We start from the raw sequence: 27,435 nt of genomic DNA on the forward strand, positions 1-27,435 counted from the left end.
AGGAGGAGGAGGAGGAGGAGGAGGAGAAAATTAAATCCAGGGGAGAAAGCACTCCATGAAATCTTGCTTTCAGAAATCTATTTGGGTAATGACATGCTAATTCGATCAGGAAAAAAACCACAGAATGGTCTCACAGATAGGTGACTGCAAGATCCTTGAAAAAGGATCAGTGTGAGAAGGTTCTGTTATAAATCTAGGAAGAAAGCATTTAAATTGTACTCAGATGGCAATAACAGCAGAGTTTTCTATGGAGTCTCAGGAAGCACACAGTGCTGTTCCGATCAACACCATGAATCAACAGGGAAATGCAAATTCAAACCACAAGGAGCCGCTTCAGTGTGTCTGCTGCAAATCCTAAGCTGGAACCCAGGCATCATCGCAAACTGATGGAGGGACTTCAGCTGGGTCAGTAAGTGGGCAAAGCTAGAGGGAATGGTGTGCATATGTTGGGTGCACAATGGAAGCAAAGTGTGTTTGCCTTCATGATGAGAACAACAATAAGGAGGACTCTCTACCCCACCTACTCTATGGTACCTATCATGCATCAAGCACTGGGCTTTACATTTGCATATGTAAATGATTTTTATCTATTAGATAGACAGATAGATAGATAGATAGATAGATAGATAGATAGATAGATAGATAGATTGTGTGTGTGTGTATGTGTGTGTGTGTGTGTGTGTGTGTGTGTGTGTGTGTGTGTAAAATCAACATCCAAGGAAATCAATCACAGGAATAGAAGCAGTGGGATGAAGAACCACTGTAATAGGTTTTATCGCATTTCAGGACACAAAGAACACACAAAGACTTCTTTATCTGTAGAGACATAGCTATGCTAGAAGGATTTTTACTATGTTTGCAAAAGTTCTTAAGAGTTTGGTCATTATCCTATCAAAGGTAATTAGACCAACTGACTTGAAAATATTAAAAGGTAATTATGTAAAAACATATATGAAGTAAAAAGAAACTGTGATAATGAGGTATTGGTGTAATGGCAGATACTGATTGGTAGAACAGAATGGGTGATCCACACTCTTGGTCAACTGACTTTTGATAAAGATGCTAAGGCGCTCCAGCACAGGCAGGTGATTTCTCAGTGAACAATGCCAAAACAACTAGACAGTTCTGTGCAAACAAACAAAAACAAAAGCAAGCAAACAAACAAACCAGGTCAACCCAAGTTAGAGTTACTATTGCTAAGACGAGACACCATGACCAAGGCAGCTTTTAAAAGAAAGCGCTTAATTGCTGGCTTGCTTATGGATTCAGAGGGTGAGTCCAGGACTCTCACAGCAGGGAACCTCACAGCAGGCAGGCAGGCCTGGTGCTGGAGCAGCAGCTGAGGACTTCCATCCTGATCTGCAGACAGTGGGCAGAGAGAGAGCCTGGGCCTGGCAATCTTTTTTGAACTTTTTGAAAGTTCAAAAGCCCACCTTCAGTGACACACCTCCCCAGACAGTTCCATCATCTGGGGACCAAGCTCCCCAACATCTGAGCCTATGGGGGCCATTCTCATCCAAACCACCACATCCCATTCTCTGGCCCCCATCGGCTTGTAGCCATATGGTAATGCGAAATGCATTCAGCCCAATTTCAAACATCCCATAGTCTTTCACCTTCTGAAGACTACTTCCAAGTCCAAACTTTCTTCTGAGACTCAGCAATCTCTTGGCTGTAACCCCATGTAAAAGTTAAAAAAAAAAAAAAAAAAAAAAAAAAAAAGATCGCATACTCCCAACACAGAATGGCACAGAATATACATTATCATTCCAAAAGGGGGGGAAAGTAGCATAGTGGGCCAAAGCAAGAATGAAACCCAGCAGGGCCAACTCCAAATTCTGCGTGTGCATGTAAAGGGTTTATTAGATGAATTCTCATATCTCCTGCTCTTTCCAGCTTTCCTGACTGCAGCACACTTCTCTCTCTCTCGGGCAGTTTCCACTCCCTGTCTGCAGCTCCCTTTGGCTGGTATCCCAAGACTCTCGCACCTTCAACATCTTGGGGTCTCCAAAGCAACCCAGGCTTCAGCTTCACAGCTTCACGCAATGGCCTCTCTGGGCCTCCACGCAGGGAGTCCCAGCCACAAAAGTCTCCACAACCCCTTTACTTCTGCATCTTTCTGGATAAAGCCAGAGGCGCGTGGCTGAAACTGCCAAGCTCTGCTGCCTACTCAGGCTGAAACCTGGCCCACTCTGTGACTTACATTTGCATAAGCTTTGACTTGATGCTTTTTAAGCAGAGAAAATCGCTCAGGCTTAATTCCCTTCATGGGGTTGCAAGATTAGCTGGGTGGGGTCTTGCCCCGAGGATACCACTCCCTTTATTCCATTTAGCATCAGGCCTTTCTTTAAACTTCTCATCTCCTTAAGCACAAGTGTTGGCTCCCACATTAAACTTGTTGGTGCTCTTTTTCACCTCAAACTGTACATTTTGTATTCCTCTTTGCCCCACTTGCTCTATATCCAGGTGACACAGTCAATACCAGGTTGTCTTGAAATCTCTCTGCTAACGAATTAGTTCAAAACTTCAGCCTCTGGCAGATCTTTTTGGGCCAGGGCAGAAAGAAGTCAAAATATCTCAAGAATGGTCTCTAGTGTTATTACCCCCTAAAATCTCTTAGGCTGGACCTCCACGTTGCTCTTAGAACTACTGTCTTCCAGTCTCTTACTAAGATGGCCCGTTAATCCTGCTTGAAGTGATCAACTACTTTTTTAATCCAGAGTAACAGTCTTCCATGCTTCTTCAACAAACAGCATGATCAGGCCTGTCACAGCTATACCCCAGGCCTTGGTACCAATTTCTGTCTTGATTACTGTTCTGTTGCTGTGAAGAGATATCATGACCAATGCAACTTATAAAGGAGCATTTAGTTCGGAGCTTGCTTATGGTTTCAGAGGGTTAGCCCATGACTATCATGGTAGAAAGCAGACAGCAAGCAGACATGCTTGGGGCTGGAGCAGGAGATGAGGGCTGCATCCTGATCTGCAGGCAGCAGGCAGAAAGAGAGAGAGTGGGCCTGGCATGGGCTTTTAAACTTTCAAAATCCCACTTCCAGTGACACACCTCCTCCAACAGGTCACATCTCCTAATTCTTCCCAAATAGTTCCACTAACTGGAAATAGAACATTCGAATATATGAACCTATGAGGGCCATTTTCATCCATACCACCAAATTAATAAGGCTTCTCTAGTGTAACAGAACTTATAGAATGAATCTCTCTCTCTCTCTCTCTCTCTCTCTCTCTCTCTCTCTCTCTCTCTCTCTCTCTCTCTCTCTCTCTCTGTGTGTGTGTGTGTGTGTGTGTGTCTTCTGTCTCTGTCTCTCTGATTCTCTTCCCCCCACACGTTGTGAGGGTGTTATGAGAATGACTTACAGGCTGTGGTCCAGCTAATCTAACAGTGGCTGCCTATTAACAGAAGTATTAAGAATCCAGTAGTTGTTGAATCCACAAGGCTGGATGTCTCAACTGGTCTCCAGTATACACTGGAATCCTGAAGAAGTTGACTCTGATGCCAGTGAAGGAATGAACTTGCTATGGAGGGAAGAGCAAGCAGGCAAAGGGTGAAGCTTCCTTCTCCTTGTCCTTATATAGGCTTCCAACAGAAGGTGTGCCCCAGATTAGAGGTAGATCTTACCACTTCAAATTAAGCAAAATTCCATCATAGTTGTGCCCTTCCATTTGGGAGTCTTTAGTTAATTCCAGAGGTAGTCAAGTTCACAACCAAGAATAGCCATCACTAAACTACCACATAAAGTTGTACAGCTCTGGGAGAAAAATCTTGGTAATTTTGAATTATTAAGTGGGGACTGTGAAAGACAAAGTTGGCAAACTAGTTTCATTAAAATAAAATAAAAACTTTTGTTCATTAAATGACACTGTAAAGATCCAGTGAGCAAGGCCCAGGTTGGGTGGCCAATATTAAGGGAGGAAAAGGGAACTTCACGCAAATACAACTAGAGGAAGCATGTGGGGGGAAAGATCGTCTTTGTCAGGGAGCTATGAACTGAAACTACAGAGAGATGCTACAACGAGTCCATCAGAGTGACCCGGATGAAAGAGCTGGGAAGACACATTGCCATCAGGTCATGATGCTCCAATGGCTGAACTTCTCTGACCAGTCAGCCTTTCTCTTAGAAGTGTAGATACAAATGACCTCACAATCCAGACATTCTAATCCCAGGAATTTACCCAAGGGAAATAAAAGCATTTATTGTACACAGACCTCTACACGACTGTTTGTAGCAACTGTATTTTTCCTTTTTTTAATTAAGAAAAAAATTTTTTGTTCATTTTACATACCTTCTTCCCTCTTCCTGCCCTTCTAGCCTCCCCCTCCCAACCCACCTCCCCATTCCCTCCTACAAGAAGGTAAGGCCTCCCACGTAACTGTGTTTTTTAATAACCCAAACTAGGAAGAACCTACATGCCTATCCATAGGCTAATAGGTGAAGTGTGCTATGTGAAATATAAAATGAAATACTACTCAGTAATGAACAGGAATGAACTATTTAAATACATAACAATATAAGTGAATCTCCAAGTACTTAGACTGAGTAAAGAAACTTACCCAAACAAGGAATATGTGCTCTATGAGTCCAGCTATATTGAATTCTAGATAATGTAAAATAATCTGTGGTGACAGGATCTGATCAGTGATTTTGTGAGAACAGAAGGATGTGGGGATCAATTATGAAGAAGCCAAAGAAACTTAGAGTGATGAATAGGACCATTGTCTTAGTGGTGGTTTATGAATATACTTGTCAAAATCCATCAGATTGTATGCTTTTAAAACATTTTAGTTTTATTTTATTTTATTCTTTTTATTTTTTATTTTTATTTTTTTTTAAAAAAAAAAACACTTTACTGTCTACGTTCTTTATTTCTTTTCATGCAGTAAGCCATGAATTCATAGGGAGTAGGCACCAGCAGCTCAGACTTTCTTCCATTGGTCCTTACAAAGTGTACTTTGTGGGTAGAGAAACCTGGCACTTAGTTGAACTCAGGGGACTTTCTCTTTGGGGTCCTTTCTTTTTTTCTTTTTCTTTTTCTTTTTCTTTTCTTTATTGTTTTTCTTTCCTTTTTCAGGAAGCCATCTCAGCTCTTACAGGGCTCAGTACGCTCAATCCACACATGAATTCTCTTGTCAAGAATCTTGCCTGTAACCTGCTTGTTTACAGTGATGCCCACAGCATGAATGATGTAGACACTCCCAGTTTTGCATTAGTAACACTTACTGGGCATCCCTTTTCGAACAGTGTCCATTCCCTTGATGTCTACAACAGCACCCTTGCTTTGGCTGTACACGGCCAGAGGAACAACTCCACGTTTCCTAGAAGGCCCAGGGAGCAGACCATGTGTGCCCCTCCTCTCCCTTTGTGTTTGTCATTTTGATGAGTTCCTGGATGATGGCTGCCACAGCTGAAAAGAAGAAGTGCAGTTTGCTATGTAACAATTAGATCCCTTAACATTAACAAGTAAAAAATGGGATGTGCTGGGCGGTGGTGGCGCATGCCTTTAATCCCAGCACTCGGGAGGCAGAGCCAGGCGGATCTCTGTGAGTTCAAGGCCAGCCTGGGCTACCAAGTCAGTTCCAGGAAAGGCGCAAAGCTACACAGAGAAACCCTGTCTCAAAAAACCAAAAAAAAAAAGGAAAAAAAAAAAAGGGACATTTGCAGTTTGTACTAAGTTTTTGCACAAACGAGCGTATTTTACCCATTACATGGCTGACGATAAACTATGAGAATTCTTTACACGTATGCTAAAGCTGTGAGTGCTCCCCAGACCTGCACTAGTACATGGTAGCCTCTCAGCTATTGGGTGCCTGGGGCCTTTGGTCTCCCATCTGTACCCTCATCCCCCCTGAGGCCATGAAGGACAAGAATGTTCATTTTAACTGTGGCTGGGGAGGACATCGGTGAGCTGGACAGAGCTGTACCCAGAAACACGATGGTCGTTCTGTGGACTTCTCAGCTCATCATGACAGATGAAATCTCTTGCATAAGGCATGGCACTCTGTGAATCATAACCCAGTGTACAACAGATCAGGAGCGACACCTGACTTGTACTGAATCGCTGCTCAGAGCCCAGCAATTTGCTGTGTGCTCGCAAAAGGGCAGCTCCCTGAATCTTGTTCTACATGTAAGGCTCAACGGTGTCGATCGATGCAGTCAGCATTTCCCAGGCTCTCTCTTAACGTTCACTGAAGAAAGAGGTGACAGAGAAAGCAGGCGCCCTGAGAGAAAGTGGGCAGGCTCAGAGTCCAGCCTCGGCTTCGGGGACCCATGAGTACAGGACACAACTCAGCCATCGATTCAGGGACAGTCTCTCATCACTCAGAATGTGGGAGGGAGGTGAGTTCTGAGACCGAACTCGAGAGAATAAAGGTCAGACACCAGTCAACAGAACTTGGTGTCATTATTCTCCACAGAAGAACATTTAACTTTTTTTTTCAGTTTTAGAGAATTTACTACAGGATTCATAGGTAGGGGCTTAAGAGGGGGAGAAAGGGCTGTGTCATCTAGTTAGACGTGGAAGTCAGCCAGTGGTGGACAACTCTACCATGGGAAGGAGAGCTTTGAGAAAGAGTGGAGAAAAAAAAAAAAAAAAAACAACCCCAAGCATCCGGAGCATCAGGAGACAGAGGACAAGAAAAATGCTGAGTTATGCCTTCCTGAGTCCTCAAGGAGGCTTGTGGGGATGTGCTGGGTGCAGGAATTCTGGGAAGGGAAAGTACAGCATGTCATTAAAGAGCTAAGCATTCCTCCTATCTCTTTAGGGCGGCTTAAGGTAAAGCTGCCTGCCCAAAGAGAGGTGGTCCTTTTGCCAGGAGACTGGCTGGCCCAACTGGATTAACTCAATTATGGGATGGCAGAACGGCGTGCCTCCACCCATGTGGAGTCCATTCCTTTGGCCCGGAGGCAGCATCTTCTCTCCAGTGCTCCTGTAACATTCCCCCCCTCTAAAGAGGTGACTCTAAAATCTTCTAGAAACCAGGGTCAGAGTTCCTGAACACTTCTGGCATTTCAACCTCCAGTCAGGACAGAATCAGGACATTTTCAGCTTACAGACGAGGACATAAATTGTGGTCCCCACCTTTAATCTGTTTGCCTTATCTCTGTCTCCTGTCCTCTGGAAAAGCAACCCCAACTGCTGTGTAGGGAATTGGGGTGATGGCTGAATCTGGCTTCCTCTTGCTGGGCAAAGTCACCGGTGTGACAATTGGGGTACCCCTTCCAAGAGGCCTACCTAAGGAACCTTGAAATTGGTCTCACACTTTCCCTGTATCCAAGAATGACCTTGGACCTCTTGTCCTCCTGCCTCCGCCTCCCAAGCTCTGGGATGACGGGGGTGAAACCCGGGGCTTCAGGCCTGTCAGGCAAGCACTGTGCCAGATGAGCTACATCCCCAGGCCCAGCAGAATGTGTCTGTAGCCTCTTTATCTAGTCTGCAGCTTGAGGGGTGACTCCGTTGGTGTAGTGCTTGCCTCAAAAGGCGCAAAGAATTGAGTTCAGTCTCTAGAGGCCGCATTACAAACCTGGGTGTGGTGTGGCATGGTGGCACCCACGCACAGTCTGAGGAAGCAGAGGCAGGAGGATCCTTGGGGCTCACTGACCAGCCTAGCCTAATTGACGAGGTCCGGGGCAATGGAAGATCCTGCCTCAAATAAGCGTGGGTGGCTCTGGCTTCTGAGTGACGATATCCAGGATGTCCTCTAGCCTCTAGGGGTGTGTGTGTGTGTGTGTGTGTGTGTGTGTGTGTGTGTGTACACATGCACAACCCAGCACCACACACACACACACACACACACACACAGAGAGAGAGAGAGAGAGAGAGAGAGAGAGAGAGAGAGAGAGAGAGAGAGAGAGAGAGAGAGAGAGAGAAGTGCAAGGCCGAAGCAACAGACCGGCCCAAAGACTGTGAGGAGCCAAGCAAAGCAAACGTTTAGTCTAAACTCACTGGAGATGCTGTGTGGGGGCGGGGCGGTGGGGACGAGACTCTGAAGCATCACTGAACGTTTCCTTCTGGTCTCCAAAGGCTAAAGACCAGAGGAAACTTGCCCGAGTCTGCTTTTGCCAGCAGAACAAGGTAGTGAAATAGCACTCCGAACAAAAGCAGCTTTATGGGTTATGTAGAAGACGGGAAGGAAACAGCTAGAGGCCTCGTGACCCCCCCCCTCCTCGTCACACCCCCATGCCCACAGAGCCCTCCGTGGCCAGTTCCCTCCATCCTGCCCAGAGCATGTGCCCCTCTGTTTCAGACACATGCATACCTCTAAAACACATGGTCTTGTGTTTGCTTCTTATGGGGTCGGAGTTCAAAACCAGGCCTTGCCCCTGTTAAGTACTCTGCTACTGAGTTACAGTCCTAGACCTTGTACACTTGTTTAAGCATCACAAAAACCGAATAATTTAGTATGTGTTCTTTGATTTTCTTTTTTTGTCTGACACTTTTTTCTTTTCTGAGGGCCAGCCACTCTGATCAACTATCAGCTTGCCATCCCCTTTTTAGTGCTGTATAATAGTCCACTCTGTTCCAACCCATAATTTTACCACATTATCTTATTGATACTGGTTGTTTTCTGTGATTATTCTTATACATGTATTCATACACTAGTTTCTCTAGAGCTATACAAAGGTGAGGAATTACTGGTTAAAATGTGAACATTTTCAAACTTTCTCGAGATTTCCCAAATTACTCTCTAAAATTAGTCTAACTCATATCTCATCAGCAGTCTAAAATAGTTCCTGTTACTCTGATCCAAGGTTACCTCTACACCCCCTGGGGACTCAGTGCATTTTGTTATTTTTCACACATACTCCAGAATGGTCCCCTTCCCCATGGCTTCCTTTCTGACTCACCAGGCACATGACTTAGGCCAACTGAAAAAAGAAAAGAGTGCTTCTTTCTGGAACACAGAGTATGTTTCTAATAAGGAAGGTTGAATTCCCCTTCCTAAGCTGAGTTTAACCACATGCTGTCTCTTGTCCTACGAACAGCAGTTCTTTTCTGGTAAGCAAAGTCACTGTTGGGCTCCCCTGGACATACACAGTGGAATTACCACTGGCCTCTGTTCCCAGCAAGTACAGTGCATTGGATGTAAGAGAAGCTACTGTTCTGATCAGTTTCCTAAGCAGAGTTGAAAGAGATTTTTCTTAGCAGAAAAGCCCTTTGTCACCTCCAAGCAGAAGGTATAAGAGCCACAAGGGATTCTCTGCCTCGCCCCCCCTCCCCCCCTCACATGCAGGATGCAGCAGTGTTCCAGTACTATTCTGTCAGTCAGATCTTAGAACAAAGATAGCGTGCAATACAGCACCACCAACCCACCGTGGACACAGCTAAAGCTATCTTCAAGCGATTGGGTTTCCAGGGGCTCTGTGGTTAAAGTGTCATCTGAGAGATAAAACTCCTCCCCTCAGCCTCCTTGAAATGCAGCCACTCAACCCCTGTGTGCCTTACCAGAGTCAGATGCAGGCAAGCCTGACCCGACAGAGTGCACACGTCCTGTGTAGCAAGGTGCTTGGCCTAGGACTGGCTTTGGGCCTCCATGAAAGTGCGAGGGCCCACTCCATCATGGTCCCAGGATAGTCAGTAACCAGATACAAAATTTCTGTATCTTGTCAGAGGAGTCACCTGATATGGACAGAAGAAAAAAACAAAATTAAGGGGCTATTTTACACACACACACACACACACACACACACACACACACACACACACACACTCAGTCACCTTTATTAGTTATACCCCAAGTTAGTTTTTCTTAAAGCAGTAATACTTTACTCAGTCAAAACAACAGTACCACATAATTCAATCTGGGCAGTTAAGGCCCCAGTTCATGTCCTGATTCATAAACAGGAGATAGAAAAGATGGCATCATCTCAATAAGAAAACATTTTCCTGAGATGTCTTCCTTTGATGTTTCTTTTAAAAGAATTATAACGAAGAGCTAACTATTTTTGTTTTGTCTATGGGGGAAAGGGGAGGAGACAGTATCTTGCTATGTAGCCTGGGCTGTACTCGAACTCACGATTCTCTTGTCTTAGTCTCGTGAGTGTTGGGATTATAGGCACTCACCATCGTATCACACTCTTAAAGAGCTATTTCAAAGGTTTGTTCTCTCCCCTTTCACAGATCGGCCTCGAAACATCTAAATATCCTTAAACTCAGTGTTGCTTTGTAATCCATGCTATTTCTCCACTAATTCTTTAATTTCCCTCCGGATGATTTCTTGACTGGTGCCCTTCACGTTGGCATAGTGGCAGTCAGAACTGGCATAGTGGCAGGAAATTGCCTTGTGAAATCCTTGAGTGTTGTTCCGACCAGATCCATGGATGAGCGAAGGGTGGCGAAAACAGTGTCTCCCTTTTCCATCACCAGATGCACCCTCTTGTTGTCGCCCGCTTGTAGTCTTGGCTGCCAGGGTACATTTTGTTAACCCCTCCCTCCCACTTGGGGTGACCGTGTGGCTTCAGTGTGCCTTTGTGGGTGTCTGGGAGCACAGCCAGACAACTGTTGTTTCTGTCAGTATGCTCCATGGTGGTTCAAGCACAAACAATACGATCGCTAGGCCAGAAGGGGAAATAGTGCAGATCCTGATGCGAGGGATGCCGGGGTGTCTTCTTGCCAGAATCTGGAGGTTTGTTTATCAACGGTGTGTGCATAGCCATGATACTGGGTCCAGTAAAACACTCCACATATTTCAGAACCTGGGGGAGGGTGCAGTATCTAAAAAGCTCCTTGTCTTCTTGGAAATCCTGGATCGTCGTAACCACTTTCTCTCTTGGTGTATAATCTGGTTTTGCGATGGTCACATCTCTCATTACCATTATCCCTGGTGGCTTCACGCCTTTCTGCAGATTTTTTCAAACTCAGCTCAAAAATGTTGACTATCATCCTCAGATACCAGATTTTTAATGACAAGAAACCCATTTTCTTCATAAAGTTTTCTCTGCTCCAGGCTTAGGACATTATTATCCAAAGTCTACTGGAATTGTTGAGGATAGGAACTGACAGAGGACACTGGCCCTGATATGGGGTGAGCTACAAAGGTAGGGCTAAGAGTCAGCTGAGGTGTCTCAGAACGACCTGCAGCTGGACCCCAGCTCGCTGATGGCCCATGGTAGAAGCCAGCAGACCTTAAGAGGCTATTCTAATTGCCACTAATCTCACAATTCTTTGGTTCTATTTTGATTCTTTAAAATTTTTCTTAAGGTATGAATTTTATATTAAAATTAATAAGATTTACATTTATGTATTTTAAACTTTTGTTATGATATTAATGGTCATATAGAATACTAACTAATTCTAGAAAAAAAGGCTTCAGCTAGCTGCCTATACATGTTTTTGTGTTGGAGTTTCTATCAGTTTTCTGTAGTGAACCATGACCAGGCCTAACAGCAACTTTGAAGTCTCCAAAAAGATGATGGGGCCCCATAGTGACGATTCCACATGGACAATAATAACACCACTAAGTTGACAAACACCACCCAAAGATCAGCTTTGGACTACAAACTGCTCAGGAAAATTTCAAGATGGCTAGCTGAGATGATCCAGCCTCACAGACTACTCGAGTAAGGACTTGAGATAAGCTCTGTATTTTCACATTATGCCGAGACTGGACAACAAATGATATAGCTACCTCTCCCAGGACTTGACAACTAACTCAAAATTTTTCTTTTCAGGATCCCCTAAATATGCCTTTGCCCCCAGACTTCAGGAAGTAATTTTAAGAACACAATGCTCACATTCCCAAGAGGTGGGGTGGGTGGGTTTTGGTTTTTCAATGGGTTTTGGATAATTGTCATTGTTTAGAATGGTTGGTTACAAGTTGTTATTGTTAATGGTCAGGAGTTAAAGGCTAAACAAAGGAGATTAGATTTAAGGTTCTTGTTTGAAAAAAAAGAGGATATAGATAAGAGGTAGATTATTGAATATACTTTGAAAAAAGATATAGAAATGATAGAATAAAGGGTAGATTATTGAATCTACTCTGAAAAGAAAAAAGAGAGGATATAGATAAAAAGGTAGATTATTGAATCTACTTTTAAAAGGCAACTACTAGTTTTAAATATTTTATATTGGATTGGATTTTTGTATATTATATACAATTATGTATATAATTTGAGATTGATTTATATAGACTTATATAGATATGATAAGATAAAAAGGTACATTATTGAATCTTGTAGGGAGCCGCGATTCAAAGATGGCGCTGGCTTCCTGGTAGCCTAGCTGTAAACAACTCCATATTTGGCTATGATGCACGAGTATGGTAATTGGCCTTATGTCCTCAGCCTATCCCGTGGCTCCCCATGCTTGCATTCTGGCGGGACCCAATCACAGTACGGCACGTTTGCCTGATTCCCTTTATAAGCAGCTGCAGTTTAGTCCTTGGGGCCCCTCACCTCCTGCTCTCCCTTAATCAAGAGGCGCTCCAATAAAGTGTGTTCTGAGAAGGATCCTCACATGGTGGTCGTTCTTCCTCGCTGGCCGAGGAGCGCGCCGCAGAATCTACTTTTGGAAAGCAACTACTAGTTTTAAATATTTTACATTGAATCGGAGTTTTGTATATTGTATGACAAATTATGTATATTGATACAAAAAAATCAAATGAGATTGATTTTGTTAGAAAATACTGTATATATATTTCTAATCTTGTTCAAGGTATTGTATCTATACAGTTCACTTAACAATGTAAATCAATTTGCTAATCCTTGAAAGTTATTATTATCAACTATTAGGATATAGAGACATGAGAATTAGTAGTTAGTCATTACAATTGAACTTGTAGTCATGGTAGGTGTTTTCATGGTTAATCAGAGATATATTTTAGACAGACAGACCATCTTCAAACACTTCAGAGATCCCCAGAATATGGCATTTAAGATGTTTTAATAACATAGTTTTTTTCTTTTTTTTTATGACAATGAAACATGTCTGCTCCTGGCAGCACCAATATACTTCAGAGAAAATGATGGGTATCGAAGAAACTCCACATGGAGTTTACTTTCATTTTGGCAAAAGTTAGCCACTGGGCAACAAAGTGCCCTTGCATTGACTGCTGACAGTATGCTGTCCAATATGGACAAGCAGGACACAAAACAAAGGACTGCCGGTCCTTGCCAAGACAAGGTAGGAAGGCTCTTTAGAAAATCCTGCTTCACAGAGGAGTCTGTCAGATATGCTAAGCCTGTAGGCTGAAGATGATGCCCCAATGTTGCAGAGAAACCTCGGGTGACTGTCCAGGCATAACTGTCATTACTCACATTTTTTGGAAGTCACTTGTTTGCACTTTCTGTTTTACTAGGTAATATGATTTTCTTCTTGAGTCCCCATGGGAGTTGAAGATTAGATAGTTATAACTTTCCTTGTTAAAAAATTCAGAAAAGAAACTCATTAAAGAGATGTTAAGTTTGAAAGATATCAAAAGATAGTTTTGGTTATGCAAATTTGGATAGAAGATAAATTAGATACAATCCTTTGGATTCACAAAAATAGGATAGATAATGGAATATTTTATCTGAATTTGTCAAATGTAAATGGACTGGACATTATTGATGTATTTATTGCTTGTATATATTATATATATTGTACTTATTGCATATAGTTTTTCTTATATTAGTTATAATTTTTTTATTTTAGACAAAAAAGGGAGAAATGTGGTGATATATTGTGTCCCCCAAAATATTGTTCACCCTAATAAGGCTTATCTGAAGTTCAGAGGAAAAGCCAGCCACTATATTAAACATAGAAGTCAAGCAATGTAACACACACCTTTAATCCTAGCATTCGGGAGGCAGAGATCCATCCAGATCGCTGTGAGTTAATGTCACACTGGGAACAGAGCCAGGCATGGTGGCACATGCCTTGAATTCCAACACTAGTTAACCATAAAAGTCTGGAGGTCTGTACAGACAGACAGGAAATGACAGAGTTGGGCAGGAAGAGGAAGTGATGTAGCTGGGCAGAGAGAGGAACTGAGACTGCAGGGACAGAAAGGCATATAGGCGTGGGTATACAGGAAGTAGGTCTTTTTGGAGGCTGAGGTGTCAGTAAGGTGAGGTTGGCTGTGGTCTGTCCTATTCCTCTGATCTCTCAGTTTTAACCCCAATATCTGGCTCTGGGTTTTTATTAATAAGACAGTTTAGTAATTTGACTTATGCTTGGGCTTAGTCTGAGCCGCAGTCCAACCTGTCACAGGGGTAGGGACTGGAGGGGTAGACTAACCTCAAGGAGACGGGGTTGGGGGGAGGTAGCAGAAGATTTAAAGGAATTTTACAAATATTCACAAGATAATTCACATATTCATGAAGGTGAACCTTTCTCCCCTCCCAGATCATAGTGGGCTGGGGTATTTCTTCCCACCATCTTGAAAAGTTCACAAGGTGTGTGGGGCAGGGGCAAGTGGGGGAGCAAGTAACATCATAATGCAGGTGGCTATGGCATTAAATGAAACCAGGGTCTTCTGAGCACAAACGGGATCCCTCATTAGTGTTTCTGCGGGGCAATTAGAGAAATGTCCTGGCGATTCGTTCTGATACCACGAGAAGAACCCGACTACAGCTTCGAGGATGTTCAGCCACCCAAGGGGCATCGTGACCCTCGGGAGCTGGTGTCCTTGGCTCCCCACATCGACATGAAGACCCGGCTGGCGACGCTCAGCTGCAGCCTTCCTCAGGTCCCTCCTGTCCGACTCCTTGACCACCCGGTCTCACCCCTGCAGTAGTCACAGACTCTTTTCTTTTCTTTTGTGAGTGTGTAGATGTTTCTGTGTGTGTGCGTGTGCACCTGTGGATGTAGACGCGGGAGCTGGAGGTCACCCTCAGGTGTTGTTCCTTCGGAGCCATCCACCTTGTCTTTTGAGGTTCAGTCTGTCACTGGACCTGTGGCTCACCAATTAGAGCGGGCTGGCTGGCCCCCAGGGATGCTGGGGTGCAAGCACACAGAACCACTTCATTGGCTGATCTTTCCCCAGCCCCTCAGACATTTCCTTTTGCAAATTTGTTTGACCAAGACAAAAATTGGAAGCTTTTCAAAGTAATGTTACAAGAAAAGTAAAAACTAATAAGGAACAAGGGCAGCACACTCACATGTACATACACACACAACCAGATGCACATAAACACATACAACACAAATACATATACATACACACCTATGAATACACATGCATATACACACACATGCACATACAAACACAAATACACTCACGTATACACATATACACAACCTACATGCATGCATACATAGGCATATACACACATACATATAGACACATACACACATGCATATACATATATGCATGCACACAATATACATACACATGCACACACACGTACACTTACCTATACACAAACACATACATACCCCCCCACATGCCTATACACATATTCACATATACACATGTATATTCATGCACATACATGCATGTATACACATACACATATACTCACACAAATACACACATATAACATATACATACACACACATACACACATGCACACACACAATAAAACAAAACCATGAGAACAGAGATGTTCATTTAATGATGGCCTTCATCCATCTTGCTTGCTCAGGAAGGCTCGCATTAGAGCTGTAGTGTCAGACAGGCGTCCCCGAGGGATGTACACCTGTACGCTTGTGCTCGGGGTCACTGGCTGCTCCGTCGCCTTCCACACTGAGAAAGGAAGGCGCATGCCCCTAAACCATGTGCTTGTGTTTCAGACCCTCACCAGCCCAGGCGGCGGGGTAGACCAGCAAGCCGAGGGAGGCAGGTACAATGTTCTCACCGTGACCCCGGTAAGCGTGTCAAAACACAAAGGCTACCGCCCCTGATTCCTGAGGGATGTGATCTTGACTTTGCTCTCAAGAATAAATCCTTGTAAAGATAAGTGGGCACCTTCCCATGAAGCCCTCCGTCACCATGGCAACCAAGAGAGTCCCATCTCTGACTCAGAAGGAACAGCCGGCGTGGGTCCTCTGCCTCGGAGTCCAGCCTGGCAAGGTGACCACAGTGACTCACAGTCTTCCCTATAAGACAGGGGTCCTTGAGAGACGGTTCCTGTCCTCACACCCTGCCTCTCCTCTTTCATCTCCTCTTTCTTTTTAATTAAGCTAAAGTGTGGAGCAGAAAGCTCTGTGGAGTGTTAACCGGCCATCTCCATTCTCTACACCCCAGGAGACTCGGAGAGGCCTTCCTCCTCAAGAACTCATCCCTCCCAAGCCCTGTGGTGTTTCCATTTCACTCTCGGCCCCTGCATGAGCCTGGAAATCAAGGAAGATGGTGACAGGTGACAGGAAGGGGAGGAACCCATGAACCGAAAGAACATAGAGCGCGTGCTGAGTGCCAGCGCTGCGCTCCTCGCTGTTACCTGAATTTTGAGGAGGCAAGTACAAGAAACCATAGGCAGTCTTGTATGTTGCATTACTTTGTGTTTGTTTTTTAATACATTATATTTTAATCATGTTTTCCCCTCCCCCAGTTGCTCCCAGATGCTCCCCACCCCCCTACTTACCCAACTTTGTGTTCTCTCTCTTTCAAAAACAAAACAAGAAATACAAAAACAAAAACACAAATAAGCAAGAGACCAGTAAGATAAAAATGCCAGAACAAAGCAAAACACAAAAAGTCCACAAAAATGCTGGGTTTCTTGTTTAGATTTATTTTCTTTTATGTGTGTGAGTGTTTTGCCTGCATGTATGTATGTGTACCACATGCATGCCTGGTGCCTCCAAAGGCCAGAAGAGGGTGTCATAACCTCTGGAACCAGAGTTACAGATGGTTGTAAGCCATCATGTGGATGCTGGGAACTGAACCTGGGTCCTCCATAAAAGCAACAAGTACTCTTAACTGCTGAACCATCTCTCCAGCTCCTGGAAGTTTTTAATCGTTTCTCAGGACAGCTAACCTCACATTGAGACTGAGTAATTTCCAATCTGTGGAATGCCTGCGTAAACATTAGAAAAATCCAGCAGTTTGTTGGAAGAAAAGTTAAGTAAATATATTTGTGTTTGAAAAGGGAGCGTGTTGGCTTCTCAGCTGCAGAATAAGAGATTTCAAACATGCATTTACCACGTGTGGGTTTAACTCTGTTCTAGTTTATTACTTAAAATATTATCAAATATTTTAAAAATTCTGTGTGTGTGTATGTGTGGTCTATGTGTGATATGTGCACATATGTGTGTGGGTACATGCACAGAGGTGGCGGGGGGGGGGAGGGGCAACATTGGGTGCCTGGTTCTTTCTTTGCTTTATTCCACTGAGACAGGGTTTCTCACTGAATGTGGAGCTATGCTGGTGTCTCAGCAACCCTAGCCATCTGCCTGTCTCCACCTCCTTCTCTTCAGACTCTACCACACTGGGGTTCTGGGCACGTGTGTGGCCAAGCCCAGCTTTTTGACACAGATGCTGGGTTCTGAACCAGACGCAGGGCTGTGTGCTTACACGGCAAGCATTCTTAACCAGTTGAGCCTGCTCCCCATGCCAGATTCTGTGCATTTCTGGGAGCTCACTTACAGGAAGTAATGACATGTGCATGCAAATATTTACGAAAAGGGATAACACCTTTGAATCACCTATTATGAATAGAAGTTAGAGGACACATATCTCTATCAAGGGAATGATTGCATAGATTTGTGGTAGACTATTAGACACATATTTAAAACTGTATTCTTGGAACTACTTAAAGATATGGCGGAAAATATAAAGATATATAAACTCATACTCTATACCAATGTTAGTCTCTGGCTTCTACTAGCAGGAAATAACTCGTGATGGATGTATATAGTTCAGTGGTTGAGCATTTGCCTAGTACACAGGAAGCCCTGGACTCAGCCCCAGAACTGCCTATAAATAAAGTTAGAACAGATCAAGTGTCTTACATGCTTGTGATAAAAGTAACTACTGCATCCAGAAAGCAGCTGTTATGGCTGGAGAGATGGCTCAATGGTTAAAAGCACTGGCTGCTCTTCTAGAGGACCTGAGCTTGATTCTCAGCACCCACACAGTGGCTCACAACCATGTGTTACTCCAATTCCAGGGGCCTCTGTGGGTATGGTGCACAGACATACATGCAGGTACACTATCCATACATATTAAATAAACAAATATGGAGGAGGAGGAGAAAGCAGTAGTCTTTTATAAACAAGGGCTGGGTCTTTCCCACCCATAATTTAAAAATCCATTTTGACCTTTGCTTCACACCATATGCAAAAATATAACATGAGCCTAATATACATGAGAAAAAAATATATGTATCTTAAGTGTGAAAACTAAAACAACCTTAAAAGGGAAATACATATTAATATCCCCATGGTCATACAATAGGCAGAACTTTCTTAAATTAAATGTAGAACATCTAATCATAAAGGAAAAAAAGATAAATTGAATTTTGCCAAGATACAAAAACATCCGTTTATCATAAAACATCATTAGGAAGCTGGAAATTGAAATGAGGAAAATGTTCATACGCACATACGAAGGAGAAGACTCACATTCAGAATATAAACTGAAATTCCACTAAAAAGAGGAGTGACCGAAAATGAGCAAACAGGTTGGGCAAGAATGCTTCTTAAAAGGCAGATGCTGAATACATCTGTGTGAAGGTGCTCAGTGTACAGAACTGTAAGGAAGATGTAAATCTGAGCGGACGACAGTGTGGTCCTCTCCATATCCAACCATTTAAGATAAAGATCGACCAGCAGCACCAAGTGACAGCAAGAATGTGAGGTGTGAAGCAACTGGAACACCCACACTCCTCTGGTTGGGACAGAGTCGGGTGCGACTCTGGCGGCTCCTTGGCAGGATCCCCTGAGGCTGAGTGGAGACCCGACACAGCCCCCAGTCCCACCCCCAGTGACTGCCCGAGAGAACGTGTGTGCATCTCACAAAACGTTCATGTGCCAAAGTGCTCATAACAGTAATCCTTGCAGAGTCAAGAGCTGATGTACTTTCCTGACCATACAATTTTCAAAGGAAGCTATTGTGATGACCTCGAATTCATTTAACTTGTGGAAAAATAAAAATCAAATCGTCAAAAGATTGGGGGATCCCAGAATGCTAGTCCAGAAGGACACCGGAAACTGGACTTCAGTCATGACTCCCCACAATGAGCTTGCACCACACACGGCTTCTTGCAGTTCTGCAGAGGGCATGGTTTCCAGTAAAGCAGAACATCGTAGACTTAAATAATTGTATGTTCAGAGACTTAGAGCATAACAAAGTCGTCATAGCTAATATGTGGGTAAACACTTTTCAAAACAAGGGGAACCCATCAGCATCACCAAGCAGAAGCTCCAGGCACCCTCTGAGGCCACTTAGAGTCCAAAGTAACCATAGATTCGCTTCATCTGTTCTTGAACTGTATCTGAAGGGAATCACACAGTATCATTTTGGCTTTCAATTTTTTTTTCTCAGTGACACCAGGGTCTCCCACCCACTCCTGTTCCTTTCCCCTCAATGTCTTTGTTCTTGTCCCTTTCCCTCCATCCCTGAATACTGCATCATCTGTACCCTGTCCAATCCCCTTTCACACAACACCTAGCTGATCACCCTCTGCACCAGTCTGAATTGGGACAACCACCTCCCCACTTGTGGTTTTTCCCTTTAAAACTTGGTAGAACCTGTAAGGCACAGCTCAATCCCACCCTCCCCACCCCCCCCACCCCCGCCTCTCTCTCTCTCTCTCTCTCTCCTGAGTGGCAGCTCACATCAGCCTGCACCAGTCAATTTTTTCCATCCCTAAGTCAAGATACAACTTAAGGGAGGATCTACCTATCTATCATCTATATTTATTATCTGTGTATCTATCACCTGTCTATCATCTGTCTGTCTGTCTGTCTGTCTGTCTGTCGGCTCCTGCTTTCAGGGTATTTCACCCATCAGGGCTGGGAAGGAATGATGGCTGAAGAGCTTCATGTTGTGGCAGCTGGTCACATCATGGCAGTCAACCACAAAGCAGATTATGGGCAGAAGCAAGGCTGGTCTGTAACCCCCAAAGGCAGTTTTTCAGTTGACCCTCCACCTGTCAGGCCCCATCTCCCAGAACAGCATATCCTAGCTGAAACTGTGTCCAGTCACATGACCCTATGGAGGATATTTCACATTCAAATCATAACAACACAAATAAAGTCCATCATAATTTGTTCCTCTGTTTCTTTCAGACAACATGAAGTTTAGACACATGCAGTGGACAACCAGAGGGATGTCTCCATGATATCATTTAGAAGCCTTCGTGCTCCCTCACAATCAGTGTGTGAACTTTGTCTTCAGGGTGCCAAGATGTCTGTGACAATGGGAGGCCTTGAATCTGTATTGTGGGAAAGGACAGGCAAAAAACCAAACACCTTCAAAGAACATGCCACTAGTCTATGTCTGTGGCATAGAGGTCACTTGTCACGTTGGCCACTGAAATTCTTTGCTGTTTCCTAGGGTCCCACAGTGATATGTACTAATGCTATTTTTTAAAAGAATTTTTGCTAATTAGATGATAAAGAAGCAAACTCCTCTGTAGCAGGAATCTTAAAAATTCTTATTAATAAAATCAAACCTGAGGCCAGTTATTGGGGTGAATACTGGAAGGTCAGAGAGACAGAACAAGCCACAGCTATCTCACCTCGCCGGATCCTCAGCTGGTCTTGTCTCTTCAGACTGGAGGCCTCTGAGTCCTCATCCAGAATGGGTCTCAGCTGAACTGCTGCTCGAAAGCCTGAAGCTTAAGCAACCCATGCTTAACCAGCCAAATGCTTCTAGTTTCTGGTCCTCACACCTTATATACCTTTCTGCTTTCTACCATCACTCCCTGGGATTAAAGGCTGGCTTTCTGGGATTAAAGGCGTGAGTCACCATGCCTGGCTGTTTCCAATGTGGCCTTGAACTCACAGAGATCCCAGATGGATTTCTGCCTCTGGAATGCTATGATTAAAGGCGTGTGCTATCACTGCCTAACTAGTGGCTTTTCTGTTCTCTGACCCCAGATAAGTTTTTTAAGGTACACAATATTTTGGGGAACACAATACCACCCCACTCCTCTAAGCTTGAAATTCTGTGGAAATGGTACATTGGGTTTCCTGTCAGGCTGAATAATCAGAGAATCCTTTGGATTCTTCTAGAGGCAGAAAAATAGTCCTGGTCCTATTCTTGAGGGGATGCAGAACCATGGACTGCCCCATGACTCTCCTGAAATGCCTGAGAGGCCTGGGGAGTGGGGGGGTCTCTAAATGGCACTCTCTGGGAGCAGAGGTGTTTCTGACCTGAGATGACTTGCGAGAGAGGCAGCATCCCACACAGCCGGGTTTGCCGTGTGGGTGTCTGTCGCTGCTGCGCCACACTCAAGCGCATATTTTATCCATTTTCTGTAGCACTGCGGAGGAGAGCTTAGCTCAGAATAATTAAGGGAAAAATGCAAACCAAGAAATAAGCTTGGTTAGAGTTTAATTCACTAAAAGAAGACGAAGTAATAGACAGTGTAAATTGTATTTCAAGACAGAATTGATTTCCAGAAAGGTAGCATTGATCAACACTTCTGAAGAAAGCGACTCTGGAAATAGCAAGTGTTTTGAGCAGACTGAAGGCTATCACCCTCACTGAATGAGAATGCCTGACCCCAGGCCTTCGATCCTTCTCCATTTATCATTCCATCGGAGAAGACCTGGTTTTCAGCAAGCAAATTCCAGCAGAGTTTCCGCTCACGGAGCAAAAGGACACATTTACCTCCCCCTGACCTGTAACCCAAGAACTGTTTTAAGGGAGCCCTAGAATTTTCCAGAGGCTAAAAGCAGGAAGTTGGTATGCGGTAGCTTTAAGTTATGAGACAGAGAAATGGTGTTCAAAAAGAAACAGTAATCTTTTCAGAATTCACTGTCAACGGTATGTTTTTCCTGCTCACTTGGTGGGAGGGGCCTCTTCCAAAACCTGACCTGTGCAGAGAAACTATCACTCACTACAGGGACCTTCACAGCTACCCCTCACAACTACTCCCTGCACAGTCCCTTCCCAGATACCTCCACAGACACCCCAAAGATCACTGGATTCGTCAGACTCTTGATTGCTGTGAGAAAATAACAACAACAACAACAAAAAGCAATGTGAGGGGCCAAGGTTTCCGTGGACTCACAATCCCAGAGAGATTTCCATTCATCAGGGTGGGAAGGGGCCTGGTGGAACTGAGCAGCCCACCTCTTGAAGCCAGGAAACAGGGAAGGGAGAGTCTGCACTCACTGCCCTCTTCCTCCCTTTAATTACAACTGGGTCCTCAGGCAAAGAGAAGGAGCCACCCACACCCCTTAGTTAATCCTGGCAGGAAAGTCCTCCCAGGCACACCCAGAAGTGTGCTCCCCTAGTCCCTGGGCATTTCCCAATCCAGACAAGTGGCTAATCAAAGCTAACTATCACAAATACCTCCCACTGGGACCTCCGCAGATGACCCCCACCCAGACATGCTGCCACTTACTGTCAGGGACAGTCTTGTCCACTCTGACTGGTCAGCCTCTAGTCAGCCATTGGGCGTCTGTTTAGACATTGCTTCTAGAAAGATCACAGAAATTCTCTGAGCTCTGCTGCCTATATTCTCACTTAGAACTTCTCCCCTGAATAAATTTTAAAAGAACACAAAGAGACAGAAAATAATTTGTCTCTTATGATGATTTTGTAGGGATCTTGTCACTCAGCATGCTGACAGAAGCTAAGATTTCTTGAGTACTTGTTATGTACCAGACACCGTTCTAAGTGCATAGTGCATATTAAGTGCTGCCCCTCACCACAGCTCAAGGAGTAGGATGAGTAGATCTATCAGTGTCACCATTGTGCAGAAGAAGCTCAAGGATGAAAAGGTTGAATTACATCATGCCAACTGCACAGTGCTGGGTGAGGTATTTAGTATAGATCCAGAATATGTTCTGGCCTTGAGCTCACCCATGAGCCTGGCTTTGACAGACAAGTGGATTGTACTCATCCCAAACTCAGTATGTCTCCAACTGAACCAATCTCTCTCCCCACACTGCAGTCCTTTGCTCTCAGCTCAGGAGAGTTCTGAGAATCCAAATTCAAAGGCTGTGTGGTCTGGGCCTCTGCTCTTGCCTCCCCCTGGCAACCTATAGATTCCATATCACAATGGTCTGAAGTCTGTTCGCTGGCTTCCCTTCTCCTCACTGGTATTCTACTTTAGAATGTCATCACTGCATGTCTGTGAGGCTTCCTAGCAGCCTACATCTGTAATGACTCATTCTGCATCTACTCCATTCACACACAAGGGGTCTTTCTTTAACCCTACTGGAATCCTGAACCAAGCACAAACACATTTGGGCTCAAAGTACCCTTCAGGGCTGTTGTCCTTATGTGTTCCCTGTGCAGAGGAGGATAGTTCCCCCAAACATCAGTCACACTTGTTTCTCTCCCACGATTGTCCTATTGAGACCTTCTTGACTCTTGACTGGGAGGTAGGTCAATGGTAGGGTCCTGATATAACACATATGAGGCACCAATGCCACAAACAGACTTTTTTCCTGTCTTGTTCTCCTCACCACTGGTCTTAATCACACATAGGACACCCCAAATGCTCTACCTCATGCCAACAGGGTCTTTCCATTCTGAATCTCCCTGTTCTAATCTACGTGCTCTGTTGCAGATACTTGTGTGCCTACTGTGAACTCCTTGAGGGCAAGGACCACATCTTACTTTTCTTCATTCTTGTCCTGGCCAGTTTATGTCAACTTGACACAAGTTAGAGTCTTTTTGGAAGAGGGAACCTCAGTTGAGAAAATGTTCCCACCCACCAGATTAGCCTGCGGGAAAGCCTGTGGTGTGTTTTCTTGATTGATGATTCATGTGGGGATACCCAACTCATTGTGGGCGGTGCTACCCCTGGGTTGGTGGTCCTCGGTTTTATAGGAAAGCAAGCAATTTATGAGGAGCCGGCCAGTCAGCAGCACTACCCCAGGGCCCTCTGCATCAGCTCTTGCCTCCAGGTTCCTGCCCTGTTTTTGTCCTGCCTTGTCTTCCCTCAGTGATGGAAAATGATATGAAAGTGGGAGCCAAAGAAACCTGTTCCTCCCCAAGTCACTTTTGGTTATGGTGTTTCATTACAGCAATAGAAACCCTAATTAAGACAACCTAACAGAAACCAATGTGGTATCCTGACATGATAGATGTAAAATACATCATTTAAGTTGAAAGTTGAATTCAATCACATTGAATAGACTGTAAATAAAAGCTGCCATGGAACTATCCCATGAGAGCATTTTAGTCATTCTTCCCGAATGTGTCTATAAAAAGCAATTAAAATTCATGTAAATATAGAAACAATATATACTTTCCCATGACAAATCCAATGCATACTCAGGCCAAACAATGGGGTAGGTGCCTTTAACAGAAAAGAATTCTCTAGAAATGAAACTTGGGATGGAAATGATGTGTAGCATGAAGAACTAGTTGAGTAATTTAAGATGGAATCTTCTCAATGGACTGCATCTAAGCAATGAAACAGACCTGTGAACCTAGGGCTGCCGTGAGAGGTTCATGACAGAGAGAAAAGTGATATACATGAATTTATTTGCATTTTTAAAAATGTGTCCAAAAGAAGAGAAGAGCCCAGGATAATACTTGCCAAATACAAACACTGGTTGTCTCTGAGTGATGAAATTAAGGATAATTTATATTCTGTTCAAAATAGTTTCCTAGATTTCTACAACTAGTAGAACCAGGAAAATACTACCTTTTTTTTTTGGGATTACGGTGATCATGGATAGTATGATTAATTACATGCCACAGTATGAAGACATTGTTATATTCTGAGGGGTCCACTATGCTCTGTAATTGCAGCTATATCAAGAACAGCTGTATTTTTTTATGCCAGACACTCTAATAAGTGTACATACATATGCATATATATGTAATGTGTATATCCATTTTCCATTTGTCATAACAATACTTCCATCTTTTATTTTTCTTTATAGCATATATCACTTTCTGATATTAAATGGATTATTCACTTATCTCCTTTACTGTCTGTATTAGTTATTTTTCTGTTGCTGTGTCAAACACCACAACCGAGGCAATAAATAGGGTTTATTCGAGCTTACAGTTCCAGAAGGAGAGTCCATAATGGTGGGAGAGACATAGTGCCAGTGCCTGAGGTAGAAGCTGAGAGATCACATCCTCAACCGAGAACAGGAAGCAGAGAGAGGGGGCTGAAAGTGGACTGAGCTATGATATCCCAAAGTCCACCCCCAGTGATATACTTCCTTAATCAAAAATTCACTTGGTCCCCAAGCAGTGCCACCAACTGGGGACTATGTGCCTAAATACCCGAGACTGTTTCTTATTCAAACCACCACGCTGTCTATCCCTCCTCTGTGGAACATGGACTAGACTCCTAGGAGTAAGAATATCTATCTATTTGATCACTTCTATGGCCCTAGGTACCTGGTTCCTTGCACTTGGTAAATGTTTGTTACATGCATGCATTAACAACTTTATGACATGATACCTATGATTAATCCTGTATTTTTACAGTGAGGTCTGTGAGAGGCTACAGTTTGCCCAAAGCCACAGAGTTAGGAAGCAAAGCCATAACCCCACATCTCTGGGGACGACAGGAGCTCAGCTCTGAGCTGCTCTCACATCAATTACAACCCACCTGTAGTCAATCCAAGTGAGAGACAGCGAGATGGGACATGACATCTCGCAGGGACAGCTCCCTCTGACTAATAAGCTAGGAAGATTTGCACATAAGACACCGTGTTCTATCTTCTGCAATAGTCACCGAGACAGACATGAGGTTGTTCACTTCAAAAGCAGGAGGCAGGGAGTCCAAAACTCATCTCAAGCATTCACTGAGTGAAGAAGAAATAGCAGTCTTAGACATGGTCTCATTTTATCTTCTTTTTTAGTGCAGGCTATTGGACCGGGAGCCTTTTGCATGAGAGGCAAATGCTGAGCCACGAAGTTTCATACGCAACCTGGGGTCTCTATTTAAGGCCATTTTTAAGAAGCAGATCATTGTGGATATGAGAATTTGGGCAGAAGAGCTAGGGATGCCCCAAAACATGACTTTCTCAGGGGATCGCAGCACCAATACAGGAAGAACAAACAGAGACAAGTAAACACAAATGTATTTGGGCCTGTGGCCACGTGGCTCAGTAACACTGACCATGAAGATCATCCAGTTAACTTGCCTTGACCACCAAACAACCATCAGGCGTGGAGCTTCCAGTGTGAGCATAAGCCAGTTGTCCAGGGTCTGTGGAAGTTGAGAGGAAGGCGATCTGAGGCGGTGTGCAGCCGAGCACCAACCCAGGTTGGGAGACTACAGGCAATGGAGCCCGGGGGCCCTGAAGAGTCAATCCTTTGACCAGCAGGTACATGTTCTGCAGCCACCTTGGACATTTGATTTTATACAAGTCACACAATTGACATTCTGATTTATTAAGCTTTCGTGGGTTGGCTAATGTGGGTGAGACTCATGGACCATGACAATTTAGGGAACACTAACAAATCCAGCTTCTGGATCTTCGATGAGAAAACCCACCCTGCACTATAGTGATAATTCTGACCCTGTACTCTCCTAGCCCCAGTGAGCACACACACTTCATACATGCACATACATTGAACAGTCAGACATATTTACACACGGGATATGTACACACATTTGCATACATGTGTGAAGACCTCCGAGGCCCTGCTTGGCTAGCCACCTCCCTGGATGACAACGTCATCTCGCTTTCCCTGGAATTACATACAATATGGTGCAGTTGAAATGATGGGGACCTTTTGTGCCTGTGTCTCTCGTCTCCGTGTTCCTGTCTTGTCAGGGAGGGCGAGCAGGCTGCTCAGCACACAATCAGCCTGGATACAATGGTGTGGCTTCCCCAGGAGTTCTAAAGCATCCAGGCGAGTGGGGAGGCTGCTCCTTTTGAAGAAGGAAGTGAACAGGGCCACAGGGTTCCTGGACAGAGCTGAGAGGGAGACAATGTGTGCCTTTTCATCTCTCAGCTTACAGGAGGCCTTTCTGGACCTTTCTTTGCAAGGGCTGAGACCTGGCAAAGGCCAGCCCAGGGTGCCTTTAGGAAACTCCTGTTTAATGTTGAGAAGCCCAGCACACAAACACCCGAAAAGCTACATCTCTGATGTAACGATTCCCGTTTCCCCCGCCCCCACACCACCACAATAAGCATCAGTAAATGTACTGAATGAACTGACTGTGGCTTTCCTTTCCCATTTCCTCCCCCTCCCCCCCCACCCCTTTTGTAGTTATTTCACATACTTCCCCTAAAGTTTTTAAGTAACATGAACATGTAAGGAACCAATGAAATTCTGCGTGAATGTGTTTTGTTGACATGAACACGGCCATGTCAGGACCCCATGGCTTTAGATTGTAGGAGTGGAAAAGCCTTCTCTGGGTGAGGCTCTGAGACTCAGAAGGATGGTAGAACCTTCCTC

General features: G+C 44.2%; 1 pseudogene; it reads right to left on the bottom strand.

Moving 5' to 3' along the window:
- Nucleotides 1-10,104: 10,104 nt before the first annotated feature.
- LOC121826746 (phytanoyl-CoA dioxygenase, peroxisomal pseudogene) lies at nt 10,105-10,822 on the bottom strand (annotated as a pseudogene).
- Between the last annotated feature and the right edge of the window lie 16,613 nt (nt 10,823-27,435).

This window comes from Peromyscus maniculatus, chromosome 15 (assembly GCF_049852395.1).
Source record: "Peromyscus maniculatus bairdii isolate BWxNUB_F1_BW_parent chromosome 15, HU_Pman_BW_mat_3.1, whole genome shotgun sequence".
In the NCBI taxonomy this organism is placed as follows: domain Eukaryota; kingdom Metazoa; phylum Chordata; class Mammalia; order Rodentia; family Cricetidae; genus Peromyscus; species Peromyscus maniculatus.